Raw genomic sequence first — 13,624 nt, 5'->3', positions numbered from 1 at the left:
GGCCCCTCTGCCTTGGCCAGACCTGGCACTTCTGCTGCAGCCAGGGGTGGCACTTCGGCCTTGGCAAGTGCTGGCTGTTCTGCCTTGGCCAGACCTGGCAATTCTGCTGCAGCCAGTGTTGGCCCTTCTGCCTCGGGCAGTCCTGGCACGTCTCCTGCATCCAGGGCTGGCACTTCAGCCTTGGCCAAGACTGACATGTCTGCCAGGGCCAGGCCTGGCCCTTCTGCCTCAGCCAATACTGGCACTTCTCCTGAAGCCAGGGCTGGCACTTCAGCCTTGGCCAAGGCTGACATGTCTTCCAGGGCCAGGCCCAGCCCTTCTGCCTTGGCCAGTGCCTGCCCTTCTTCCTTGGCCTGACTTGGCACTTCTGCTCCAATCAGGGCTGACATGTCTGCCAGGGCCAGGCCTGGCCCTTCTGCCTGGCCACTGCTGGCCCTTTTGCCTCAGCCACTGCTGTCCCTTCTGCCTTGGCCAGACCTGGCACTTCTACTCCAGCCAGAGCTGTCAAGTTTCCCAGGGCCAGACCTGGCCTGTCTGCCTTGGCCAGTGATGACCCTTCTGCCTTGGCCACACCAGACGCCTCTGCTCCAGCCAGGGCTGACATGTCTGCCAGGGCCAGGCCTGACAATTCTGCCTTGGCCAGTGCTGGCCCTTCGGCCTTGGCCAGTCCTGGCACTTGTGCTGCAGCCAGGGCTGGCACTTTGGCCTTAGCCAGTGCTGACATGTCTGCCAGGGCCAGGCCTGGCCCTTCTGCCTCATCCAGTGTTGGCCCTTCTGCCTCAGCCAGTTCTGGCCCCCCTGCCTTGGCCAGACCTGGCACTTCTGCTCCAGCCAGGCCTGGCACTTTGGCCTTAGCCAGGGCTGTCATGTCTGCCAGGGCCAGACCTGGCCCTTCTGCCTTGGCCAGTGATGACCCTTCTGCCTTGGCCACATCATGGTCATCTGCTCCAGCCAGGGCTGAGATCTTTGCCAGGGCCTGGCCTTGCCATTCTGCCTCATCCAGTGCTGGCTCTTTGCCCTTGGCCAGTCCTGGGACTTCTGCAGCAGCCAGGGTTGTCACTTTGGCCTTGGCCAGTGCTGACACGTCTGCCAGGGCCAGGCCTGACCCTTCTGCCTCATGCAGTGCTGGCCCTTCTGCCTCAGCCAGTGCTGGCCCCTCTGCCTTGGCTACACCAGGCTCTTCTGCTCCAGCCAGGTTGACATGTCTGCCGGGGCCAGGCCTGGCCCTTCTGTCTCGGCTAGTGCTGGCCCTTCTGCCTTGGCCAATCCTGGCTCTTCTGTTGCAGGAGGGCTGACACTTTGGCCTTGTCGAGTGCTGACATGTCTCCCAGGGCCAGGCCCGGCCCTTCTGCCTCGGCTACTGCTGGCCCTTTTGCCTTGGCCAGACCTGGCAATTCTGCTGCAGCCAGGGATGGCCCTTCTACCTCAGGCAGTGCTGACCCTTCTGCCTGGGCCAGACCTGGCACTTCTGTTCACCCAGGGCTGGTACTTCGGCCTCGGCCAGGGCTGACATGTCTGCCAGGGCCAGTGCTGACCCTTCTGCCTGGGCCAGACCTGGCACTTCTGTTCCACCCAGGGCTGGTACTTCGGCCTCGGCCAGGGCTGACATGTCTCCCAGGGCCAGTGATGGCCCTTCTGCGTTGGCCAGTCCTGACCCTTCTAAGCCTTGGCCAGACCCGGCACTTCTGCTCCAGCCAGGGCTGACATGTCTGCCAGGGCCAAGCCTGGCCCTTCTGCCTCAGCTAGTGCTGGCTCTTCTGCCTCGGCCAGTGCTGGACCTTCTGCCTCATCCATTGCTGGCCCTTCTGCCTTGGCCAGAACTGGCACTTCTGCTGCAGCCAGGGCTGTTACTTTGGCCTTGGCCAGTGCCGACATGTCTGCCAGGACCAGGCCCAGCCCTTCTGCCTCGGCCAGTGCTGCCCCTACTGCCTTGGCCATTCCTCACAGTTCTGCTGCAGCCAGGGCTGGCACTTTGGCCTTGGCCAGTGCTGACATGACTGCCAGGGCCAGTCCTGGCTCTTCTGCCTTGGCCAGACCTGGCACTTCTGATGCAGCCAGGGTTGGCCCTTCTGTCTCAGCCAGTGCTGGCCCTTTTGCCTTGGCCAGACCTGGCAATTCTGCTGGAGCCAGGGCTGGGACTTCAACCTCAGCCAGGGCTGACATGACTGTCAGGGTTAGGGCTGGCCCATTTGCCATGGCCAGTGCTGGCCCTTCTGCCTTGGCCAGAACTGGCATTTGTGCTGCAGCCAGGGCTGGCACTTTGGCCTTGGCCAGTACTGACATGTCTGCCATTCCAGGCCTGGCCCTTCTGCCTCGGCCAGTGCTGGCCCTTCGGCCTCAGCCAGTGTGGACCCTTCTGCCTTGGCCAGACCTGGCACTTCTATTCTAGCCATGGCTGGCACTTCGACTTCGGCCATGGCTGACATGTCTGCCAGGGCCAGGCCCAGCCCTTCTGCCTCGGCCAGTGCTGGCCCCTCTGCCTTGGCCAGACCTGGCACTTCTGCTGCAGCCAGGGGTGGCACTTCGGCCTTGGCAAGTGCTGGCTGTTCTGCCTTGGCCAGACCTGGCAATTCTGCTGCAGCCAGTGTTGGCCCTTCTGCCTCGGGCAGTCCTGGCACGTCTCCTGCATCCAGGGCTGGCACTTCAGCCTTGGCCAAGACTGACATGTCTGCCAGGGCCAGGCCTGGCCCTTCTGCCTCAGCCAATACTGGCACTTCTCCTGAAGCCAGGGCTGGCACTTCAGCCTTGGCCAAGGCTGACATGTCTTCCAGGGCCAGGCCCAGCCCTTCTGCCTTGGCCAGTGCCTGCCCTTCTTCCTTGGCCTGACTTGGCACTTCTGCTCCAATCAGGGCTGACATGTCTGCCAGGGCCAGGCCTGGCCCTTCTGCCTGGCCACTGCTGGCCCTTTTGCCTCAGCCACTGCTGTCCCTTCTGCCTTGGCCAGACCTGGCACTTCTACTCCAGCCAGAGCTGTCAAGTTTCCCAGGGCCAGACCTGGCCTGTCTGCCTTGGCCAGTGATGACCCTTCTGCCTTGGCCACACCAGACGCCTCTGCTCCAGCCAGGGCTGACATGTCTGCCAGGGCCAGGCCTGACAATTCTGCCTTGGCCAGTGCTGGCCCTTCGGCCTTGGCCAGTCCTGGCACTTGTGCTGCAGCCAGGGCTGGCACTTTGGCCTTAGCCAGTGCTGACATGTCTGCCAGGGCCAGGCCTGGCCCTTCTGCCTCATCCAGTGTTGGCCCTTCTGCCTCAGCCAGTTCTGGCCCCCCTGCCTTGGCCAGACCTGGCACTTCTGCTCCAGCCAGGCCTGGCACTTTGGCCTTAGCCAGGGCTGTCATGTCTGCCAGGGCCAGACCTGGCCCTTCTGCCTTGGCCAGTGATGACCCTTCTGCCTTGGCCACATCATGGTCATCTGCTCCAGCCAGGGCTGAGATCTTTGCCAGGGCCTGGCCTTGCCATTCTGCCTCATCCAGTGCTGGCTCTTTGCCCTTGGCCAGTCCTGGGACTTCTGCAGCAGCCAGGGTTGTCACTTTGGCCTTGGCCAGTGCTGACACGTCTGCCAGGGCCAGGCCTGACCCTTCTGCCTCATGCAGTGCTGGCCCTTCTGCCTCAGCCAGTGCTGGCCCCTCTGCCTTGGCTACACCAGGCTCTTCTGCTCCAGCCAGGTTGACATGTCAGCCAGGGCCAGGCCTGGCCCGTCTGCCTTGGCCAGTGATGACCCTTCTGCCTTGGCCACACCAGGCTCTTCTGCTCCATCCAGGGCTGACATGTCTGCCAGGGCCTGGCCTGGCCATTCTGCCTCATCCAGTGCTGGCTCTTTGGCATTGGCCAGTCGTGACACTTCTGCTCCAGCCAGGGCTGGCATTTCGGTCTGAGCCAGGGCTGACATGTCTGCCAGGGCCAGACCCGGCCCTTCTGCCTCAGCCAGTGCTGGCTCTTCTGCCTTTGCCAGACCTGGTACTTCTGCCTTGGCCAGACCTGGCACTTCTGCTGCAGCCATGGCTGGCCCTTCTACCTGCGCCAGTGCCCCCCCTTCTGCCTTGGCCATACCTGGCACTTCTGATGCAGGCAGGGCCGGCACTTTGGTCTCAGCCAAAGCTGACATGTCTGCCAGGGCTAGGGCTGGCCCTTTTGCCTCAGCCAGTGCTGACCCTTCTGCCTTGGCCAGAACTGGCATTTGTGCTGCAGCCAGGGCTGGCACTTTGGCCTTTGCCAGTGTTGGCCCTTCTGCCTTGGCCAGACCTGGCACTTCTGCTCCAGCCAGGGCTGACATGTCTGCCAGGGCCAGGCCCGGCCTTTCTGCCTCGGCTAGTGCTGGCCCTTCTGCCTAACCAGTGCTGGCCCTTCTGCCTTGGCCAGTCCTGGCTCTTCTGCTGTAGGAAGGACTGGCACTTTGGCCTTGGCCAGTGCTGACATGTCTGCCAGGGCTAGGCCTGGCTCTTCTGGCTTTGCCAGACCTGGCATTTCTGCTGCATCCAGGGTTCACCCTTATGCCTCGGCCACTGCTGGTACCTTCTTCCTTGGCCAGACCTGCCACTTCTGCTGCAGCCAGGGTTTGCACTTTGGCTTCGGCCAGTGCTGGCCCTTCTGCTGCAGGTAGGGCCGGCACTTTGGCCTCAGCCAGTACTGGCCCTTCTGCCTTTGCCAGACCTGGCAATTCTGTGGCAGACAGGGCTGGCACTTCGACGTCAGCCAGGGCTGACATGTCTGCCAGGGCTAGGGCTGACCCTTTTGCCTCAGCCAGTGCTGACCCTTCTCCCTTGGCCAGAACTGGCATTTGTGCTGTAGCCAGGGCTGGCACTTTGGCCTTGCCCAGTGCTGACATGTCTGCAAGGGCCAGGCCTGGCCCACCTGCCTCGGCCAGACCTGGCACTTCTGCTTCAGCCAGGGCTGACATGTCTGTCAGGGCCAGGCCTGGCCCTTCTGCCTCAGCCAGTGCTGGCACTTCTCCTGCAGCCAAGGCTGGCACTTCGGCCTTGGCCAAGGCTGACATGTCTGCCAGGACCAGGCCCGGCCCTTCTGCTTTGGCCATTGCTGGCCCTTCTGCCTCGGCCAGTGCAGGCCCTTCTACCTTGGCCAGACCTGGCACTTCTGTTCCAGCCAGGGCTGGCACTTCGACCTCAGCCAGGCCTGACATGTCTGCCATGGCCAGGCCTTGCCCTTCTGCCTCGGCCAGTGCTGGCCCTTCTGCCTTGGCCTTTCCTTGCACTTTTTCTGCAGCCAGGGATGGCACTTTGGCCATTGCCAGTGCTGACATGTCTGCCATGGCCAGGCCTTGCCCTTCTGCCTCGGCCAGTGCTAGCCCTTCTGCCTTGGCCAGTGCTGGCCCTTCTGCCTCAGCCAGTACTGGCACTTCTCCTGCAGCCAGGGCTTGCACTTCGGCCTTGGCCAAGGCTGACATGTCTGCCAGGGCCAGGCCCGGCTCTTCTGCCTTGGCCAGTGCTGGCCCTTCTGCCTTGGCCTGACCTGGCACTTCTTTTCCAGCCAGGGCAGACATGTCTGCCAGGTCCAGGCCTGGCCCTTTTGCCTCGGCCACTGCTGGCCCTTTGCCTCGGCCAGTGCGGGCCCTTCTGCCTTGGCCAGACCTGGCACTTCTGTTGCAGACAGGGCTGTCCCTTCTGTCTCAGCCAGTGCTGGCACTTCAGCAACAGCCAGTGCCGGCCCTTCTGCCTTCGCCAGACCTGGCACTTCTGCTGCAGCCAGTTCTGGCCCTTCTGCCTCGGCCAGTGCTGACCCTTCTGCCTTGGCCAGACCTGGCGCTTCTGATCCAGCCAGGGCTGACGTGTCTGCCACGGCCAGGCCTGGCCCTTCTGCCTCAGCCAGTGCTGGCCCCTTACCTTGGCCAGACCTTGCAATTCTGCTCCAGCCAGGGCTGGCCCTTCTGCCTCGGCCAGGGCTGACCCTTCTGCCTTGGCCAGACCTGGCACTTCTGTTCCAGCCAGGGCTGTCATGTTTTCCAGGGCCAGGCCTGGCCCTTCTGCCTTGGCCAGTGATGACCCTTCTGCCTTGGCCATACCAGGTGCCTCTGCTCCAGCTAGGGCTGACATGTATGCCAGAGCCGGGCCTGGCCATTCTGCCTCGGCCAGTGCTGGCCCTTTGGCCTTGGCCAGTCCTGGCAATTGTGCTGCAGCCAGGGCTGGCACTTTGGCCTTAGCCAGTGCTGACATGTCTCCCAGGGCCAGGCCCGGCCATTCTGCCTCAGCTAGTGCTGGTCCTCCTGCCTAGGCCAGTGTTGGCCCTTCTGCCTTTGCCAGTCCTGGCTCTTCTCCTGTAGCCAGGGCTGGCACTTTGGCCTTGGCCAGTGCTGACATGTCTGCCAGGTCCAGGCCTTGCTCTTCTGCCTTTGCCAGACCTGGCACTTCTGCTGCAGCCAGGGTTGGCACTTTGGCCTCGGCCAGTGCTGGCCCTTCTGCCTTGGCCAGACCGGAGACTTCTGCTGCACGCAGTGCTGGCACTTTAGCCTCACCCAGTACTGGTCCTTTTGCCTTGGCCAGACCTGGCACCTCTCCTGCAGCCAGGGTTGGCACTTCGGCGTTGCCAAGGCTGACATGTCTGCCAGGGCCAGGCCTGGCATTTCTGCCTTGGACATTGCTGGCTCTTCTGCCTGGGCCAGTGCTGGCCCTTCCTCCTTGGCCAGTCCTCGCACTTCTGCTACAGCCAGGATTGGCACTTTGGCCATGGCCAGTGCTGACATGTCTGCCAGGGTCAGACCTGCCCTTCTGCCTTATCCAGTGCTGGCCCTTCTGCCTCAGCCCGCGTTGGTCCCTTTGCCTTAAGCACACTTGGCACTTCTGCTGTAGCCAGGGCTGGCATTTCGGTCTGAACAAGGGCTGACATGTCTGCCAGGGCAGGATGCGGCCCATCTGCCTAGGCCAGGCCGGGCCCATCTGCCTCGGCCAGGCCGGGCCCTTCTGCCTCGGCCAGTGCTGGCCATTCTGCCTTGGCCAGACCTGGCACTTCTGCTCCAGCCAGGGCTGACATGTCTGCCAGGGCCAGGCCTGGCCCTTCTGCCTCAGCCAGTACTGGCACTTCTCCTGCAGCCAGGGCTGGCACTTCGGCCTTGGCCAAGGCTGACATGTCTGCCAGGGCCGGGCCCAGCTGACATGCCTTGGCCAGTGCTGGCCCTTCTGCCTTGGCCTGACCTGGCACTTCTGTTCCAGCCAGGGCAGACATGTCTGCCATGTCCAGGCCTGGCCGTTTTACCTCAGCCGCTGCTGGCCCTTCTGCCTCGGCCACTGCTGGCCCTTTGCCTTGGCCAGTGCTGGCCCCTTACCTTGGCCAGACCTTGCAATTCTGCTCCAGCCAGGGCTGGCCCTTCTGCCTCGGCCAGGGCTGACCCTTCTGCCTTGGCCTGACCTGGCGCTTCTGTTCCAGCCAGGGCAGACATGTCTGCCAGGGTCAGGCCTGGCCATTCTGCCTCGGCCAGTGCTGGCCCTTCAGCCTTGGCAAATCATGGCAATTGTGCTGCAGCCAGGGCTGGCACTTTGGCCTTAGCCAGTGCTGACATGTCTCCCAGGGCCAGGCCCGGCCCTTCTGCCTCGGCTAGTGCTGGCCCTCCTGCCTAGGCCAGTGCTGGCCCTTCTGCCTTGGCCAGTCCTGGCTCTTCTTCTGTAGCCAGCGCTGGCACTTTGGCCTTGGCCAGTGCTGACATGTCTGCCAGGGCCAGCCTGGCTCTTCTGCCTTTGCCAGACCTGGCACTTCTGCTGCGGCCAGGGTTGGCACTTTGGCCTCGGCCAGTTCTGGCCCTTTTGCCTTGGCAAGACCGGGCGCTTCTGCTGCACGCAGGGCCGGCACTTTGGCCTCAGCCAGTGCTGGCCCTTCTGCCTCGGCCAGTGCTCACCCTTCTGCCTTGGCCAGAACTGGCATTTGTGCTGTAGCCAGGGCTGGCAATTTGGCCTTACCCAGTGCTGACATGTCTGCCAGGGCCAGGCTGGCCCATCTGCCTCGGCCAGTGCTGGCCCTTCTGCCTTGGCCAGACCTGGCACTTCTGCTCCAGCCAGGGCTGACATGTCTGCCAGGGCCTGGCCTGGCCCTTCTGCCTCAGCCAGTGCTGCCACTTCTGCCTCGGCCACTGCTGGCACTTTTGCCACTGCCACTGCTGGCCCTTCTGCCTTGGCCAAACCTGGCACTTCTGCTCCAGCCAGGGCTGACATGTCTGCCACGGCCAGGCCTGGCCCTTGTGCCTTGGCCAGTGCTGAGCCTTCTGCCTTGGCCAGTCCTGGCACTTCTGTTGCAGACAGGGCTAGCACTTTGACCTTGGCCAGTGCTGACATGTCTGCCAGGGCCAGGCTTCGCCCTTCTGCCTCAGCCACTGCTGGCCCTTCTACCTCGGCCAGTGCTGGCCCCTCTGCCTTGGCCAGGCCTGGCACTTCTACTGCAGCTGGGGCTGACACTTCAGCTTCAGCCAGTGCTGACCCTTCTGCCTTGGCCACACCTGGCACTTCTGCTGCTGCCAGGGCTGGCACATTGGCCTCAGCCAGGGCTGACATGTCTGCCATGGCCAGGCATGGCATTTCTGCCTCGGCCTAACCTGGTCCTACTGCCTCGGCCAGTGCTAGCACTTCTGCCTCGGCCAATGCCCTCTTCAGTGCCGCATCCAGCCGCTCATCTCGTCCCTGGTGTCGTCTGAAGGCCTTTCTTCACTTTGTAGTTGGAGAAGTCTGTCAACCTGTGTTCCTAATATGCATCAATAACTTGTTGACTTCCCCCCAAATTTTCAGTATTACTTTTTCAACAGAAACTTAGTTAGTTTAATGATAGAAGTATATTATTTACCTGGGTACACATTGTTTGCTGTTTGTTAGATTTAGGAGTAAGAATTTTGTTTTTTGAAATACATATTGGAAATCCTTAAATCACTTGTCATCCAGGATGAGAATAACATCACTTTAGAATAAGAATATGCTTAGAAATGTGAAAGACACCACACTAAGAGAGGCTCAGAACATTGATACATAAATAGAGATATAGCTGAAAGCTAGTCAGTTTTTGGTTTACTTTCCTGTTTAGTCTCCCTTTTTGTAAAGGTAAAAGTTATATATCTGAATCTGCTTATGTTTTTCAAGAATGTTTGAGAATATAAATTATCACAAGTGATTTATCCGTGGTTCTTCTTTTACACAAACATTAATTGAGCATCTGCTCTTAAGAAGTCTTCATGCTTATACTGGTGATATCTAGTAAAAAATGTCCCAGCCTCTTCCCATTCAATTATAGACTCTCAGAGAAGCTGTCATTCTATGGAAGAGGCTGAGATGCTCTCTACCTCAAGAAGAAAAAGAAAAAAGGGTAAAGTGGGGTTGGAAACAGCATATTACTTTGTTTTCATTGCTAGGCAGAATTTTTGCTAGATTCAGGAGGTTGGGTATTTTTTTTTTCCCCTTCAGTTAGAATGCTGCATAGTAACTGATATCTCTTAGGTGCAAAAAAACAAACACAAAAATACCAGCTGATGTAATCCCAGCTGATTATCTGAGGTCAAGATAATCATAGTAATAACTGCCATTGCCCCTAATGTCTCAGTAGAGTCAAGCACCATGACAGATGCTTTCTTTAAATACATAAATTCCACTAGTCGAATAGGACAGGGCCTGTCAAACACAGTTCATGATGGAGAGCCCGAGGCGCATAGAGACAGTGTTTGATATTTGCGGAAATACTTTAGCGTGGTAAATGACAGAGCTGGGGCTAGACTCCTGCTCTATAATCTACTGTAGCACTCATACTATTTTCACCCCCAACCCCAAGACATACCCTTGTCTTTTTTTAAAAAAAGTACTTTTAACATTTGATATTTCCTTTCCTTTTTCTTATTTATTTGGCTGTACTGGCTCTTAGTTGTGGCACGGCACGTGGGGTCTACTTCCCTGACCAGGGATCGAACCTGGGCCCTCTGCGTTCAGAGCTTGGAGTCCTAGCCCCTGGGGCACCAGGAATGTCCCCACCCTGTATCTTTTATTTCAGGGTTTTTCTCAGCACTTCAGAATTTGTTCTAGGTGATAAAAGGAATGCCCTTGTGCTCAAGCTACTGGATCAGAATGTGTAGCCAGAGCAGTAACAATACCAAATATATTTAACAAAAAATACATGCCCCTTATTCATTATTCACAGATTAATGACACATTATTTGGTGCCAGCATAAGCATGTACATTGGCCATATTAGATAACCTCTGAAGACCAAGGGCTCTCCATATCATGCTTACAGTCTCTTGCCAGTAGAAAGTATACTGCTGTTACTGCTAAGTCACTTCAGTCGTGTCCGACTCTGTGTGACCCCATAGACGGCAGCCCACCAGGCTCCCCCATCCCTGGGATTCTCCAGGCAAGAACACTGGAGTGGGTTGCCATTTCCTTCTCCAATGCATGAAAGTGAAAAGTGAAAGTGAAGTCGCTCAGTCGTGTCCGACTCTCAGCGACCCCATGGACTGCAGCCCACCAGGCTCCTCTGTCCATGGGATTTTCCAGGCAGGAGTACTGGAGTGGGGTGTCATTGCCTTCTCCGGGTAGAAAGTATATCTATCAGAAATAACATGAGAATCTTCACCTGTCTGATGAGGAGATAGATTAATGTACTTTTTCCCCTGATGGGTGACCACCTGTCCTGGAACTCCTGCCTTGGGCTATAGCTTCTCCATCTCCCATCACTCCTAGGACAGGGACCCATTCTCTGTAGCACTGCAGAGCAAACACGGCTCAAGAGTTTGCAGAGATGTATAATTTCCCCAGAAGCCTTTAATCTAAGACACAGCAAGCAAGATGAGGACCCCATGTAGGAGGATTAAGGAGAGCAACACACCAGAAAAGGAGGGAGTGGTCACTGGAACAGCATTCCCGACTGCTCTCAGACACAGAAGATCTCAGAACTGTTAGGCAAAGCATAGCCTCGCTTTTTCTTCAGGCTTCTCAGAGACCTAAGAAACTTGGAGTTGGGGCACAGTTCTGAGGTTGGATAGGAGTGAGGATCAGTCTCTCAGAATTGATGGTGATTAACGTGAATGAGGGTGATAGAAAGACCCAGCCACAATGGTAGCAGCCTGTAAAGACCTGTCCTCATTGGCAAGCCCATAAAGTCCAGAAAAATCCAGGCTGCTGTGGTTAATGCCTTCAGTCCAGGTCCCGGGAAGGTGGGGACATTGAGAATCAGCACTTAAGTCGTGTCTGACTCTGTGCGACCCCATAGATGGCAGCCCACCAGGCCCCGCTGTCCCTGGGATTCTCCAGGCAAGAACACTGGAGTGGGTTGCCATTTCCTCCTCCAATGCATGAAAGTGACAAGTGAAAGTGAAGTCGCTCAGTCATGTCTGACTCTTAGCGACCCCATGGACTGCAGTCTACCAGGCTCCTCCATCCATGGGATTTTCCAGGCAAGAGTACTGGAGTGGGGTGCCATAGAACCCCAGGAAGGGTGCAAATTGAAGACCCAGGGGGTGGATATGGAAGCCCCTCAACCCCAGCCGACAGGGCTACACTTAGTCCCTCCTCTCCAGTTATCCCTGGGAGGCATAAGTGCTGACCAGCTCAAGGGGCCCCTCACTTCTGCCTGGAGGGTGTCAAGGAGATGTGGATGTTGATTTATAGGCTGGCTCTTCATCAGAGAGTGGAAATCCCAGGCATGACATTTGCACAGTCCTGTATGAGGAGTGTGTCAGCCAACTACGCCATTACAGATAAATTCTTAGAAAGTCCTACAAATGTAATGGGCCCTGGGAGAGAACAGGCAGGGCTTTCAGACTGGGTTTATTCCTTATTTTCTGAAGGTGAATGGCTTCAGTGTCTTAAAGTCCTTGGGCTAGTGGAGGGAGCCTCTATCAGCTGAGGAAGGGAACCCCGTTCCTAACAGGAGTCAATTGATGATACTGACCGACAGCGAAGGATCCCTCCCAGAAAGAAGGGGGCTACAGAGGGCACTGTCCCTGTTGTCAGGCCTGAGAGTGTGCCACTTAGGCCTGGTGACATGGTGAGTCCTACTCACTTCCTCCCAGAGGATCACATGGAGGTAAGGAACCTCATCCTGATCAAAGGGAGCAGCCGAAGCTCAGTAGAAGGATGATTTCCAGGTTGTGCCAGAAGTCAAGGTAAGGACCCTGAAGACTGAAAAGACTACCTGCCACTAAACAGTGAGGGCAGAACATATTCCTTCCACTCCTGTTAGCCTTGGAAGACCATGGGCTGAGTGGCCCATGAGGCAAATTGCACTTCTACCTTGAGAGTCTCAGGGAATTGTGGGCCTGATTGGAGAAGCGTTAAGGCAATTCAGGGAATATTTCCAGGTTATTTCCAAGTCAAATTGAGGATGATAAAGAATGTGGGAACACACATACCAGGATGTCCACACAGAATCCTCCCTACTGTCAGGTTACAAGGCCCCAGGCAGAGTTATCAGGCCAAGGGGCCCTTCAGTTCTGACGGAGGAGTAGCAGGAAAGTTAGGGTTTTGATCTGATGGTGGTCGTCCCATGTTAACAAGAGGGAATCTTGGGCTTGGCTGAGAGTCAAATTTGGGACCCTGAGGGAAACCATCTGTCGTCCTCAAGCAGCTTCCAGGGCTTTCGTCCTTGTGAGACTATTGGCAGGCATGGCTAGTGAAGGCCACCCTTATTTCTTTCAGGCTCACAGGGACGTATTGGTCCTACTATGAGGAGGTCAAGAAGGAGGGGATTCCCTAGGCCCCACCAGAATTCAAATTGTGGAGCCCAAGTGGAGACTGAGAGGTCTACCCATCCTTGAATAGAGGGGACAAAAGAGAGTCATACCCTCCTTTGATGTCAGTTATAGAAGATCAGGGCATGGCTGTCAGCACTCTCCCTAACTTCTTTATATCACGCCTTTTTGTTATTATTGAATTGCTAAGTCATGTCTGACACTTTTGTGACACCATGGACTGTAGCCCACGAGGCCCCTCTGTCCATGAGATTTTCCAGGGAAGAATTCTGAAGTGGGTTGCCATTTCCTCCCCCAGGGGATCTTCCCGACCCAGGGATCAAATCTATGTCTCCTGCGGTTCCTGTACCACAGGCGGATACTCTACCATTGAGCCACTAGGGAAGCCCTGTATCAGGCATAAGGAAGGTCAGATCTTTGTTGGAAAGTGCAGCCACCAGTCATGAAAAGGGAGGGATATGGTGCCTGCTAGGCACTGTGGCAGATACTTTATTTACAGTTAGCACCAAGGCCACCAGTCCTTCCAGACCGGGCTTAGCACACTCAATTCACAGTTAAAAAGCTGAGGCACTCTCAGTTTAATAACGTGACAAACTTCCCATGGCTGGTAAGTGACAGTGATCGTCATAGGCCCTTGATTTGGAATAGTCTAAAGCTCACCCTCTCCCTCCTGCAAGCTTGAGCTGACCTTATGCCCCTAATTCCCTTTTTATTCTCATTACTATGAAATGTATCTGAAGCAATAAGAAGAGGGACTCTCATGTCCAACTCTTATATTGTAATACATAGCCAGAGCAATAATAAAAGAAAAATATATGTGACATATGAAGAGAGGAAAAAAAGAGATATTATTCGCTGATCATCTATCCATACATATTAGGTCTCAGATAAGCTTAAAAGATCTGAAAGCTTTAAAGATTCAGATAAGCTCACAAGATCAGGATTCAAAAAAAAAAAATCATCTC

Source organism: Bubalus kerabau, chromosome X (genome assembly GCF_029407905.1).
Source record: "Bubalus kerabau isolate K-KA32 ecotype Philippines breed swamp buffalo chromosome X, PCC_UOA_SB_1v2, whole genome shotgun sequence".
Lineage (NCBI taxonomy): Eukaryota > Metazoa > Chordata > Mammalia > Artiodactyla > Bovidae > Bubalus > Bubalus kerabau.
The sequence above is the reverse complement of the archived record's forward strand: the minus strand, read 5'-3'. Positions refer to the sequence as shown.